General features: G+C 43.1%; 1 long non-coding RNA gene across 1 annotated transcript in view; it reads left to right on the plus strand.

The window, feature by feature from the left end:
• Positions 1-13,007, plus strand: part of LOC149315582 (uncharacterized) — an 87,872-nt gene extending 74,865 nt beyond the window's left edge. Inside the window, exon 5 of the long non-coding RNA XR_016280675.1 lies at positions 12,962-13,007. This is a non-coding gene — a long non-coding RNA (uncharacterized LOC149315582). The remainder of the gene's footprint in view (positions 1-12,961) is intronic.
• The last annotated feature ends 1,666 nt before the right edge of the window (positions 13,008-14,673 follow it).

The following is a 14,673-nucleotide window of genomic DNA, read 5'->3' on the forward strand; positions in this document are numbered from 1 at the left end:
CTTCAGATATATTAACTGCTGCCACATGAAAAAAAAAAAAAAGGCCTCACTGGGTGATTTAAACTATCCTGATATTTGCTGGAAATCAAACTCAGCCAAATCGTCAAGGTTTAGCCAATTCCTCACCTGCTTTGGAGACAATTTCATTGTCCAAAAGGTAGAAGAGGCAACAAGGGGATCTGATCATAACCAACAGGGATGACCTAGTTAATGGAGTGCAAGTGGTGGGATCCTTAGGTGGAAGTGACCATGTTCTCCTGGAGTTTATTATGCAATGGAAAGGAGAAGCCAGGCATAGTCAGACATGCATTCTAGATTTTAGAAGAGCGGATTTTAGAGAAATACTGGGGGTGATCCCATGGTCAGGAATACTAAAAGAGGAAGGAGTTCAAGACGGATGGGAGTCTTAAAAGGGAGATACTGAAGGCACAATTTCAAACAGTCCCAGTGAGGAAGAAAAATGGGAGATGTCTCAAGAAACCAGGATGGATTACTAAGGAAATTTCAACAGAGCTAACTTTTAAACGGAACATGTATAAGAAATGGAAAAATGAGGAAATCACCAAAATCAGACAAGCTAAAGTGCAGAATGAACTCAGGCTTGCTAGAGAGGTTAAGAACAATAAAAAGGGCTTTGGGGGGTATGTCCATGGCAAAAGGAAGCAGAAGGAAATGGTAGGGCCACTCCGTGGAGAGGATGGCAAAACGCTAACAGAGGACAGAAAAAAGGCAGAATTACTCAACACATTCTTTGCCTCAGTCTTCTCAGAAAAGGAAAAGGGTGTTCAACCTGAAGATAATGGAGAAGAGGGCAGAATAGGGGAATTTCAGCACAGAATAAGTATGAAGATAGTACAGGAATACCTGTTTAATCTAAATGAATATAAGTCTCCAGGACCAGATGAACTACATCCAAGGGTATTAAAAGAACTGGCAAATGTAATATCGGAGCCATTGGCAATAATCTTTGAAAACTCCTGAAGAACAGGAGATGTGCCAGCAGACTGGAGGAGGGCAAACATTGTCCCCATCTTCAAAAAGGGGAAAAAAGAGGATCCCAACAATTATCGTCCAGTTAGTCTGACATCAATACCAGGAAAAATTCTGGAGCAGATTATTAAACAGAGAGTCTGTGAACATTTAGAAGGCAATTCCATAATCACAAAAAGTCAACATGGGTTTCAGAGAAACAAGTCATGCCAGACAAATCGAATCTCTTTTTTTTGATAAAATTACCAACTTGGTAAATGAAGGAAATGCTGTAGATATAGTATATGTTGATTTCAGTAAGGCCTGTGACAGGGTTCCCCATGACATTCTTGCAAACAAGCTAGTGAAATGTGGGCTAGACAAAGTAACTGTTACATGGATTTGTAATCGGTTGACCGGCCGAACCCAAAGGGTGCTCAACAATGGCTCCTTTTCATCCTGGAGAAAAGTGACCAGTGGGGTCCCACAGGGCTCTGTCCTGGGGCCAGTGTTATTCAACATCTTTATCAATGACTTGGATGACAGAATTGGGGGCATACTTATCAAATTTTCAGATGACACCAAACTAGGAGGAGGAGCTAATACCCCTGAGGGCAGGATCAAAATTCAAAATGACATTAATAGATTAGAAAGCTGGGGCAAAGCTAACAAAATGAATTTCAACATGGAGAAATGTAAGGTGCTGCACTTAGGGTGGAAAAATGAAATGCAGAGATATAGGATGGGGGACACCTGGCTGAACGAGACTACGTGTTAAAAGGATCTAGGAGTCCAAGTAGACCACAAGTTGAACATGAGTCAACAGTGTGATGTGACTAAAATGGTGAAGGATCTAGAAACCATGCCCTAGGGAGCTGGGGATGTTTAGCCTGGAGAAGAGAAGGTTAAGAGGTGATATGATAGCCCTGTTTAAATACTTGAAGGGATGTCACATTGAGGAGGGAGCTAGATTGTTTTCTGCTGCTCCAGAGACTAGTACCCGGAGCAAAGGATGCAAGCTACAGGAAAAGAGATTCCACCTCAACATTAGGAGGAACTTCCTGACAGTAAGTGCTCTTTGACAATGGAACACACTCCCTCGGAGTGTGGTGGGATCTCCATCCTTGGAGGTTTTTAAACAGAGGCTGGATGGCCATCTGTCAGGGATGCTTTGATTTGGATTTCCTGCATGGCAGGGGGTTGGACTGGATGGCCCTTGTGACCTCTTCCAACTCTATGATTCTATGATTCTATGTGTCATGTGAGGAGGAATTTGTTTTTGTTTGAAGTCTCTGAAGTCTATATACCAAAGCCAAAGTCTGTATACAAAGCTGAAAATAAGTAAGAGCTCACATGAAAAGTGAGAATTTTCAAATGGCATAAATGCTGACTAATGATTCTATGAAAGAAATAATCCAGCAGCCTTGAAACAGTACACAACACAGCAAGATGGGGAATGGTAAAGCATTTTGATATAGCTAGGAATTATAAAGTAGCAGTCTATCAATTGAAAAATGCAGAAGTTACCAACAAAATGTCATCTTAGCAATTCCACATTTCCTCTCCATCAATGACTACCATATTGAATTGGTGGTGTTTACAAGTCAAGACAAGATTTTCTGTGACAGTTGTGCAAGCTCAACCTTATATCTGAAAATTAAGCTTTTCCTTTCTGGTTTCATAGATCATTGTTAACTAGCAAGTCACTGGAATCAGAAATTTGTTGGCAATTTTGATGATGAGGCATAACAGAAAAGAGAACAGCTTATATTTTTCTTCTTTTTCTATTAGACTACTGGTCCTAAGGCCAAGTTTTAAAATAAAGTGACATGTGACTATTATGTACCAGTGAAGACACATCCATGGTTTGGAAGAAATCTTGTATGCTCTCTAGCCTGGCTCCCTGTCTTAAGACAACAAAGTTGGAATGACTGCATACCAAAACACCCTAGCCTCTGCTTGAAGACACCTAGTGAAGGAGAGGCCATGACCAAAAGTAATCATCAGAGTGCTCTAAATGTTACAAAACATCATTTTAAAATCCAACCAAAGGCAGTTTTCTGTCAATTCATCCTATTTCCTCTCATCAGCAGAGAGTGAGGCTAAATCTTATACTATATGATGCGCCCTGGTTCCACCATGCTACGCCCAGTTTAGGACCATGGTGGCAGCATGGATCATGACTCAGCCCTTGCAGTCACCATGGTCCCAGCACAGTCCTTTTGGCCCGTCTATTTTGGGCCAGAGCTTCCCTGTTGCTCCTTGGCTAGTAGCCTGGCTGAGCATCATTGTTCCATATTTTTCTGCCTCTTCCTTGATTGTGGCTTGGGACTGCAGCTGTGTCCTCTGCCTCATCAGCTGGTGAGTCCTGTTTTTGTCCTGCCGGCTGAGGCTGCACTTCAACAGGTCGAGCCAGCTGAAGCTCTTCAGCAGGGACAACTGGCTGAGGCTGCTCTGCAACAGAGAGAGCTACAGGCTGTTCTCCATCTTCTTCACCCTCCTCATCAGACTCCTCCCCCAAGTCCCAGTCTTGCAGCTCCTGGCCCATAACACTGTGTCTTGTTCTACACATGCTGGTCCTTTGCTGCCACACTTGTACCCTCATCAATATGCACTCATGGCAACTCATATCCCAGCAGTGATAGTCAGTTTAACTGACTGGTGAACTAGCTAGGTGGCCTTGCTTGCCAAACCAAAAGCAGATAGGGTTGTCAACTTGCAACTAGATGGTGCCTGAATGCTCTTAAATGCAGGTAAACATAATAATAATAATAATAATAATAATAATAATAATAATAATAATAATTTTATTTCTATACCGCCCTTCCATTGATCAGGGCGGTGTACAACATATTAAAAACACATACATACAGCAGAGAATACATATATTAAAAACAAATTAAAAGCCTAGTCAGCCAGCCGTCTTGCTGGCAAAAAGAGGGGGGAGGCCATCAGGATCTTCAATCGGGGAATGCAGCTCGAAATAAGAAGGTTTTCAAATCCCTTCCTCCCCATCGAGAACTAGTGTACTGGAGGGAGCAGTTCAAGCCAAGGTGCCTTCCTGACATGCTGGCTTTCCATATCCATGGATATGATGTATTATTTGTAATCAGGAATTCAACACATTTATTATTTGCTTCAAAACACTGCTGTTTTTTCAATGCAGCAATATCATCTCATGAGCTGTTGGTGAGAAGCAGACCTTAAAAGGGGAGCAAAAGTAGGCAGGGGATATTTATCAATTAGTTTTGTTATGAAAAAGCACAGCTTCTAAGAAGCATTTACTTAGCACATCTACTAAACACTTTAGAATAAATTGTTGGGGGTGGGGAAACACGGTCGTTTTAATCATATTGTCAAGAGCAAAATAACACTATGTATCAAACTCACTGGTGTTTTTCCCACACCAATATATGTCTTAATTGCTTGTGTATCATGCTCACAAGGAAAATAATAGCTCCACAGTACTCTCGCTTCTGAAAACTTTATTATTACTTTGTGTCCTATCAGTTTTCCCTACTGTTTGTCCTTTATTATTAATGTTTGCTTTTATTATTGCTGTCTGCCCTAAGATACAATGAATAATTATCAATTCCAGTGCATTATTAACTGACAACTTTTAGAAAGTTGCTGCCAAGATATTTCCAGAACTTACACTACAGAGACACATGCACCCTTTTCTATCATATTTAATTGGGAAAATCCAAATTACAACTTATGTTTCACCTCTCTATAGAGCAGAAACAATTTTACTAAAATCTGGTGTGTGCGGAGGGGGATGGGATTCTCTTCCATAAAAATATCTCCAAAACAAAACAAAGGTGTTAGGTATATAAGATTCTAGTCTGATTTGTCCTCACATGATAAATGAGAAAACTTTGAGGGCGAGATTCTATTCAACACTGAGGCTATGAGAAAACACATTCATCTTCTTCCTCCTCCATCATCATCTTCATTATTTATTTATTTATTTATTTAGGTATTTATATCCTGCCCTTCAGCCCTAATGGCTCTCAGGTCGGCTTACAATATTATTTTTAATCAGACAGTTCCCTGCCCTCAGGCTTACAATCTAAAAGACACAAAACAAAAGGAGAAGGGAATGATGGAGGGAAAGGGGATGAGGTCCAGTGGTTCTTCTCTCTCTCTGAGGCCTGGACCAAGGCAGATGGGTTGGAGGGAGGGCTCTTCCTTCTTCCAGGCTAGTCCTGATGGAACTGGACTTGCCTGGCGAACTCCCTCTCAGGCCGGCAGATGGCAGTTGTGGAGGGCGGAGTCTCCTTCCTTCAGGCCTAGTCCTGATGGAGCTGGACTTGCCTGGCGAGCTCCCTCTCAGGCCGGCAGATGGCAGTTGTGGAGGGCGGAGTTAGCAAAGATCATTAGCAAAGATTGGAATAGCTAACATAGAATAAAGTTGTTCAGCTCCTTCATTGGTCTTCAAAGGAATTTGTGCATTTTTCACAAACCATTTTCTCATAGTTCTGTGAAATATTCATTACTGGAAAATGTGATCATTGCTACCTTCTAATAACATAGCGACAGCCACTGTGATGTGGTGGTTTGAGTACTGGACTATGATTCTGAGAGACCAGGATTCAGATCCTTACTCAGACATTGAGGAGCAAGGTTGTAAAACAAGCTTGTAAAATGTGGGCTAGACAGGGCAACTGTTATATGGATTTGTAATTGGTTGACTGGCCGAACCCAAAGGGTGCTCAACAATGGCTCTTTTTCAGCCTGGAGAGAAGTGACCAGTGGGGTCCCACAGGGCTCTGTCCTGGGCCCAGTGCTATTCAACATCTTTTTCAATGACTTGGATGACAGAATTGGGAGCATACTTATCAAATTTGCGGATGACACCAAATTAGGAGGAATAGCTAATACTCCAGAGGACAGGATCAAAATTCAAGATGACCTGAATAGACTAGAAAGCTGGGCCAAAGCTAACAAAATGAAATTCAACATAGAGAAATGTAAGGTACTGTACTTAGGGGAGAAAAATGAAATGCACAGATATAGGATGGGCGACACCTGGCTGAACAAGACTACATGTGAAAGGGATGTAGGTGTCCAAGTAGACCACAAGTTGAGCATGAGTAAACAGTGCAATGCGGCAGCTAAAAAGGCCAACGTGATTTTAGGCTGCATCAATAGAAATATAGGTGCGTTATAGACGGTCCTTTAATACGCCCCCGTCACATGCTAAGAGTTGGCTGAGGACCTAGTGTCCATACCAGCCTCACCCCTAGCACATGACGGGGGTGTAAAGATGGCGGCGCCCCATACACACGGGCGCCGCCATCTTTACGTGCTGGACGCGTTGCGTCCGCACGTGTTGCCCCGGAAATGACACCGCAAATGCGCTCCTTGCGCTTTGCGGCGCCTCTTCCAGGGCCTGAGAAGGAGCACGATTTCCGCGCTCCTTCTCGGCAGTGTCCGGGAGCTGCGCCGTTTAAAGGCTGCGGCTCCCGGACGGTGTAAGCGGCGGCGGCAGCAGACCACCGCAATCCGGCGGTCTGTAACGCGCCCTTGTGTCTAGATCAAGGGAAGTAATAGTGCCACTCTATTCTGCTTTGGTCTGGCCTCACCTAGAATACTGTGTCTCATTTTGGGCACCAGAATTTAAAAAGGATGTTGAGAAACTGGAGCATGTCCAGAGTATACTGAGAGTATGATATGATTGATTGATTGATTGATTGATTGCCTGCCTGCCTGCCTGCCTCTCCCCAGAGGATCAGAGCGGGTTACAATCAAAATAAAACATAGTAAAATAATAATACAATCCCTAATCCACAATTTAAAATACAACAACAACAACAACAACAACAACAACAATAATAATGATTTATTTATAGCCCGCCCAATCACAAGGAATCCAGGCGGGTTACAACAGTAAAAATAAAGATAATAAAATAAAATACAATAAAATTAAAGAGAGGAAAGTGAGTACATTCACAGTTAGGCCTGATGGAAGTTGGGCCTCTCTTTTTAATTTCCTCCCAGGTCTGATGGTGATGTCATGGAGGGAGGGCTCTTCTTCTTGAGGCAAGGATTTTTTTTAATTAATTTTAATTTAATTCTTCTCATTAAATTTAAGAGAAGAATTGGTGGACAGAGTGACATAAGTCACAGTAAATGGGGAGTAGAACTAGGTAGGGAAGGCCTGCCGGAAGAGATCCGTCTTAAGAGCCTTCTTAAAGGCTGTAAGAGTAGAAATGTCACGGATCTCCTTCGGCAGGTCATTCCATAGCTTCGGAGCTGCAATGGAAAAGGCCCTCTGGGTGACTGAAGTTAGCCTAGATTTTATTGGCTGAAGTAGATTCTTCCCCGAGGACCTTAGAGTGCGGGACGGACAGTATGGAAGGAGGCGATCTCTTAAGTATTCTGGACCCAAGCCATGTAGGGCTTTGAAGGTAATCACCAACACCTTGTACCTTGCCTGGAAACTAATTGGCAGCCAGTGAAGGGATTTCAAAACCGGTGTTATGTGATCGGTACGACGAGTACCTGTAATTAACCTGGCTGCCATATTTTGTACAAGTTGAAGTTTCTGAACTTGGCACAAGGGTAGCCCCATGTAGAGCGCATTACAGAAGTCCAATCGAGAGGTGACCAGCGCATGTACAACTGTTTCAAGGTCTCCCTGCTCCAGGAAGGGGCGCAGCTGGCGTATCAGCCGAAGCTGATAACAAGTGCTCCTGACTGTCGCATCCACCTGAGCTGTCAGGTGAAGCGACGAGTCAAGGAGCACCCCCAAGCTGCGGACAGAGTCTTTCAGGGGAAGTGTGACCCCATCCAGAACTGGCTGACATAATTCCATACCTGGGCTTGGGTTTCCTATAACAAGTACCTCCGTCTTACCTGGATTCAGCTTGAGTCGGTTTTCCCTCATCCAGTCCATTACCGCCCCAAGACAGGCATTCAGAGGAGAGATGCCATCCTTAGTCACTGCATCAGTCTGAGACATAGAGAAATATATTTGGGTGTCATCAGCGTACTGATAACATCCTGCCCCATGTCTCCGGATGATTTTTCCCAGCGGCTTCATGTAAATGTTAAACAGCATAGGAGACAATATTGTGCCCTGGGGTACACCAAATTTTATCTCTCTTTTAGAAGAGCAACTGTCTCCTAGCGCCACCATCTGGAATCTGCCTGAGAGGTAGGACTGGAACCACTGTAGAACAGTGCCTCCGATACCTAACTCTCTCAGGCGTTCCAGAAGGATACCATGGTCGATGGTATCGAAGGCCGCTGAGAGGTCTAAGAGCACCAGCAGGGTCACACTTCCCCTGTCGATGCCTAGACGGAGATCATCGACTAAGGTGACCAAGGCCGTCTCAACTCCGTATCCTGCCCTGAATCCAGTTTGAAATGGGTCCAGATAATCAGCTTCATCCAAGACTGCCTGTAGTTGATTGGCGACCGCCCTCTCGATCACCTTGCTCAAGAATGGCAACAACGAGACTGGCCTATAGTTATTTCTATCCAGAGGGTCCAGGGAGGGCTTTTTTAAGAGTGGTCTGACCACTGCCTCCTTAAGACAAGAAGGCAGGGTACCCTCCCTGAAGGATGCATTGATTATATTTTTCAGCATCAGCTTGACTATATCACCCCCCTGGACAGCCAGCCAGGATGGGCAAGGGTCAAGAGGACAAGTCGTTTTTTTCAGACTACTAAGGAGCTTGTCCACGTCCTTAGTACTTACCGACTCAAATTGATCCAGTCTAACAGTAATGGCGGAGGCGTTGGATGCCTCTCTCATTGCTTCTGACTTAAAGTTGGCATCCAAATCAGCTCTTATCCGAGAGATTTTATCTGTGAAATAATCATTAAAAGCATTACAGTAAGCTATGGTTGACTCTAATAGAGGGTTCTGGGTGGGAGGCAGTTGTGTTAAATTCCTTACCACCCTGAACAGCTCAGCTGGACGAGATTTCACAGACGCAATAGATGCAGAGTAGAAAGATTTTTTGGCTGCATCTATCGCCATTTGATAGGACCTAAGAAAAGTCCTATGAAGTTTATTATCAGATATGAGTTGATATTTCAGCCAACGCTTCTCTAGTCATTGTCCAACCCGCTTCATTTGTTTAAGCTCTTCAGTGTACCAAGGGTTACGGTTTTTAGTGGGTTGGAAAGGACGCTTGGGAGCGATCATGTCTATAGCTCTGGTGATGTTGTTATTCCATAAATTAACCAGAACTTCAACAGAGTCACTGGCACTGCCAACCATAGAACCCCCTAGGGCTTCTTGGAACCTAATGGTTTCCATCAGCCTTCGAGGGTGGACCATTCTAATTGGTCCTCCACACCTAGAGGGAGGAATAGTAGTCTCCAGACCAACCTTAACCAGGAAATGATCCGTCCATGATAATGCGCAGATACTAGTTATTTCTGCCCACGGATATGCCTGTTCGGTACAGAAGACCACATCAAGAGTATGACCTGCAGAATGCGTGGGCTCAGAGACTATTTGGGAGAGGCCCATGTTTGTCATGAAACCTATGAACTCCCGAGCCGCACCAGTAAGATTAGTCAAATCACCCTTGAGAGGGATGTTGAGGTCACCCAGGACTAACAGCCTAGGTGATTCCAACATCAGCTCTGAGACTAGTTGTGTCAGCTCAGCTAGGGAGTCTGTTACGTTACGGGGTGGGAGATAGACCAACAGAATCCCCAAACTCTCCCTGGTCTTCAAGTGAAGGTAAATGCATTCAATGTGGTTTAATGCACGGATAGGTATCCTGATTAAAGTGAGATTGTTTTTATGGATTATGGCTACGCCTCCCCCCTGCCCACTTCCCCTTTTCTGCTCATTGACAGAGTACCCGGCCGGAAGGGCCTGAGCCCAGGTTACAGAGCTATCTGCTCCTAGCCAGGTCTCTGTGATACATGCCAGGTCAGTGTTGTGATCTATCAGTAAGTCATAGATGATACGTGACTTATTCTTCACTGACCTGGCATTGCATAAGAGCAGGGAAAGGTTTGGCGAATGGTTAGGAATGCTCTCCAGATCTTTTGGGGTAGTAGGGTGAATGGAAGGTGGAATAGATATCAGACATCTATCACGTCTTCTTCTGTAATGACCTTTTGCCCTGCTAATGCCATATCTTCCATTGCCCTGCACAACTTGAATTGATGCTCCGTTGAAGACATCTAATCCCTCCCCTGAAACACACATTGATGGATATATATCTTGGTTGACATCAAGACCCTCCATCTAACCAGTGTCTCGTAGTCCCCTAAATAGTCTGCAGTCGATCTATTGTGACTTTTTAAGTAATGACAAAAAATGGGGACAGAGTTCAATGGTCTTGAGACTAGGCAAGTGGTAGGAAGAGCAGAAAAGAGCCTCGCCCAGGCCTGACTGCTTCTGCACCGCCGCTGTTGCTGGAGAGCCGATGGTGAAGAAGGCGGCAATGGAGTCCCGCCTTGGCCTCCGCTTCAGTTGCGTCACTCTGGCAACCAGGCAGGTGGAAGGAGGGGCAGAAGAGAGCCTCGCCCAGGCCTGACTGCTTCTGCGCCGCCGCTGTTGCTGGAGAGCCGATGGTGAAGAAGGCGGCAATGGAGTCCCGCCTTGGCCTCCGCTTCAGTTGCGTCGCTCTGGCAACCAGGCATAAAAATCAGTTATTAAAATTGCAATAAAAATTACAGTAAAATTTAATCCCCATTGCAATGAGGCAGTTTAAGGGAGAGTCAAAGAAGGCATAGTTGTGGGACAGTGGCCAGGGCCCATGTATTAGTCTGGGAATGCCTGCCAGAAGAGATCCATCTTGATGGCTTTTTTAAAGGCCTCAAGAGATGTTATGTGACAGATCTCCTCTAGTAGGTCATTCCAAAGTTTAGGAGTGGCTGATGAGAAGGTGCTCTGGGTAACCACAGCAAGTCTGATCTTCTTAGTCTGTAGTAAATTTGTCCCAGAGGACCTGAGTGTGTGGGGTGGATTGTATGGAAGGAGACGTTCCTTTAAGTAAACTGGACCTAAGCCATTTGATGGAGTCTCCTTCCTTGGAAGTCTTTAAACAGAGGCTGGATGGCCATCTTTTGGGTATGCTTTGTTTGAGAGTTCCTGCATGGCAGGGGGTTGGAATGGATGGGCTTAGTAGTCTCTTCCAACTCTATGATTCTGTGAAGCTTACTCAGTGACCTTTAGCATGTTACACTTTCTCAACATAAGAAGAAAGCAATGACAAACCTCTAAACAGCACTTGTCCAGAAAACCCTGTGATAAATTTGATTTGATATGTCATAAGTTGGAATCAAATTGAAGCAACATAAAACAACAACAACAAGAAGAAGATAAACACACTACCACTGTAGAATTAGTTTTTGTGTCTTTATAATCAGTCACTTATTCTATTATGCTGGGGGGAGGGGTTATTTGTGTACCTGCACATAACCTCAGAGAGACATTAATTATGCCCAAGGCCCAGTTTTGTATGAAATAAATTTTGCAGAAATTGCAGAAACCACAACAAGAAAAGAACCTTCAATCTTACCCTAGAGACAAGGTATCTTGTCCAGTCTTTACAGCAGTACAATGAAACATATCAGGATTAAGCCAGTGGCCATACCAATTGGGGTATTGTGGGAATTTATAATCTGAAACATAGCTTTTGCAAGCTCAGAATGTAATGACAAAGCATTATAAACACAACTCAAGATTCTCAAGTCAACAACAAATCATGGTTAGAGACCATAGTTAGTTCAAAACATATTTAGGCCCCATTCATACTGGTCTAAAAGACCTGGAAGGAACTGGGCTGATCCGGATGCCCCTCCCCCGAATCGCTCCGTTAGCAAGTGCCCACTACAAATTTGAAATCGAATGCATTTTGACAGAAATCGAATGCATTCTGGAGGTGGCTGCTGCCAATCAAGCTATCGTCATGGTGACGTTTGCAGGGCATCGGGGGGAAGTGTCCTCCCTTTTTAAAGAGCCAGGCACAGGGGTTTCAGTGGCTGAAGCAGGGAGAGAGATGCCTCTCTCTCTCTCTCTCTCTCTCTTTTTTTATAAACCTGTGGGCTTTTGGGTCAGATCTGCCCCTGTCCCAGGCAAAGGATGGGATTGCCATGCATTTTTTTAATGCTTTTAAAAGCAACATTAGCTTTACCTTTGCTTCCCTTGCTGTATCTGCTCAAGAAGACAAATCATTCGCATAGTTGCTCAAAAAAAAATTGTTAAAAATGTAACATTGATTGTTTGCAACATTTGTAGCTTCCGCCTCTGCAGAAAGCAAGGAAATCCAAAGATATAAACTGCAAGCCTGGCTCCATCTGCTTCTGGAATATAAACAATGCGCATAGTTGCTCAAAAAAAATGGTTTGAATTTGAAAAGGGGGGGGGGGTAGCCTGACGTGAGCTCCGTTAGTGACCTGAATTTTTTCCTCCTGCAAGGGAAGGAATGCCCAGTGACAGAGGGCTTTGGGCAGAGGATGCAGGGAAAAGAGGCTCCTAAAGAATGCCTTTCCTTGCTCCCTTCTTCCCAGGGCTCTTTCCTCCTCCCCCTCCCCTCCGATGAGGGGAGGAAATGCCTTGCCCTTTGCCCACCCTCTGACCTAAATCCCTCCCTCAATTTGCCTCGATTGTGATCGAGGCCAAAGTTCTCATTCCCAGGACCCGGGGTTTTTCAAAAGAAACGGCATTTGCGCCGATTTCAAAAGACCCGCGCTAGGGGCCATTTACCACGGAACGGGTGTGCAAGCCTCGGATTCGCTTGTGTGAGATTCGGGGTGAGTAGGAACTTCACGTGCAAGATTCGCTTTGAAAACCGCTTTTTTTCGTAGTCTGAATGGGCCCTTAGTTTGCTATGGCAGGTCTTGATATACAAACCACAATTAGGCTAAACAAGCCAGTTTTGTGTCACATCCAAAGATGGTTTGGATAAGGCAACTACCAATGTTTATACAAAGTCATGACATCTCTAAGACCCTTGAAAGCAGCTTCTATGAAATATTTATCTTAATGGATTAATCTTTTCTTTTTCAGAGACAGCTCCACATTGTCTTCACAGTTCCTTCAGTATTATTTTCTTGGAGCAGGGCCTCTTCCATCTTAAAGCTAATGTATTCATTAGTTATAATTGCCTCTGCCAAGTTCTCACCAATCTTTGACTTCTCCCTGCTTAATGATTTTGATTGGATGTTCAGCACTTTTATCTGTGATAATTTACTATTCATAGTACAGTGATGGAGTATTCATTATGTTACCCACATCCAGCTGTAAATGGATTTATATATCATCAAGGACAGCACCTCAACCAGATCATTTAACATAAAAATACCTTGCAGTTATTTGGAGGCACAAATTACCATCAGTTTGAATAAAATAAATTAAAAGAAATACAAAGTTTTGTGTCTCGTTTTATTTCCAATGCCTGAATCCTTTTGGTGAGCCCCAAGAGAGTAAATTGTTCAACAATGAATCAAACATAGGTTAATCTCATTGTTTCAGTATGTCTAAATCCTAACTGATTGATTGACTGATTGATGGTTATTTATTTCATGTGCCAGCTTTCTTTTAATACTGAGACCCATGGCAGCTTACAACATGATTTATTAACTAAAAACAACTAAATGAATAATCTTTTTGAAACAAAATACCAAAATAATAAAAAGAATACATTTTATGAATAAGGTGCCTCTGTTTTTACCTTCACTGTAAATTGCCATAAGTATTAAATGTTTTCCAAATGTTTTCCTCCCTCTCTTTCAAACTTCCTCTCTTTTTCACCCTGTATGTTATTATTTTTCTTTCAAATAAACACTTTTTTAAAATATATATATTTGCAAGGGCCATTGTGGAGTTTTGTGTGTGCCTTCAAGTCATTTCTGACCTGTGGAAACTCTAAGGTGAAACTATCACAAGGTTTTTCTTGGCAGAATTTGTTCAGAGAGGGTTTGTCTTTGCCTTCATCTGAGGCTGAGAGAGTGTGACTTGTCCAAGGTCACCCACTAGGTTTCTATAGCTGATCTTCCAGTGCCCTACTCAAGCCACTAGACCACACTTGATCTACTACACAACAGAAAGTAATTGAATGAGAAGAATTGGAAGTATTATCATTTATGGGTCATTAAGCTTTCTCCCAAAACAAAAAATCATACATAAAAATGTTTGTAAAATGGAAACAGATAGAATTTTTCCAATCTTGGGGACATTAAAAGCATGGAGGTTTGGGGAATAGCAGTATTTTTTATTTCCAAGACAAACCCCAACTGTATATTCATCATTGTAGATTGCTTCCCCAATTCAGGTAATAGTTCTCAGAACAGCTGAATGTCTGGGAAAAAATGGAATGAAACACAAAACTGAACATATTTCACAGAATGGGAAAAGATACATTGCAGGCTTGCTTATTTCTTTTATTGGGAATTTGCTACACTCTGTGCTTCCAAAAACTGAAACATATGATATTGAGCCACCTTTTTGTACCCTTGGCAGTGTTAAAAATGGGAAATTGTACATGTTTGGAAAGAGAAGGCTAATATGGCTTCATTTAGGCTAAGTTAAAACAGCCTAGCAATTTGAGTTAAAGACACTTTCTTCTAGAAAAATCTAGGATATTTAGTGTTGTTTTTTTCCTGACACTTAAGAGTTAAGAGCGTTCTGAGAGTGAGAAATGTGGAAGGAATCTTTAGAAGGCCAGTTTAAATACCTGGCTTAGAAGCATAATCAAAACATCTGCTAGGAATGTTGGGTAG

The sequence above is a fragment of the Sceloporus occidentalis genome, unplaced genomic scaffold, assembly GCF_023333645.1.
Source record: "Sceloporus occidentalis isolate IW3139 unplaced genomic scaffold, rSceOcc1.0.p SCAF_3, whole genome shotgun sequence".
Classification (NCBI taxonomy): Eukaryota; Metazoa; Chordata; class Lepidosauria; order Squamata; family Phrynosomatidae; genus Sceloporus; species Sceloporus occidentalis.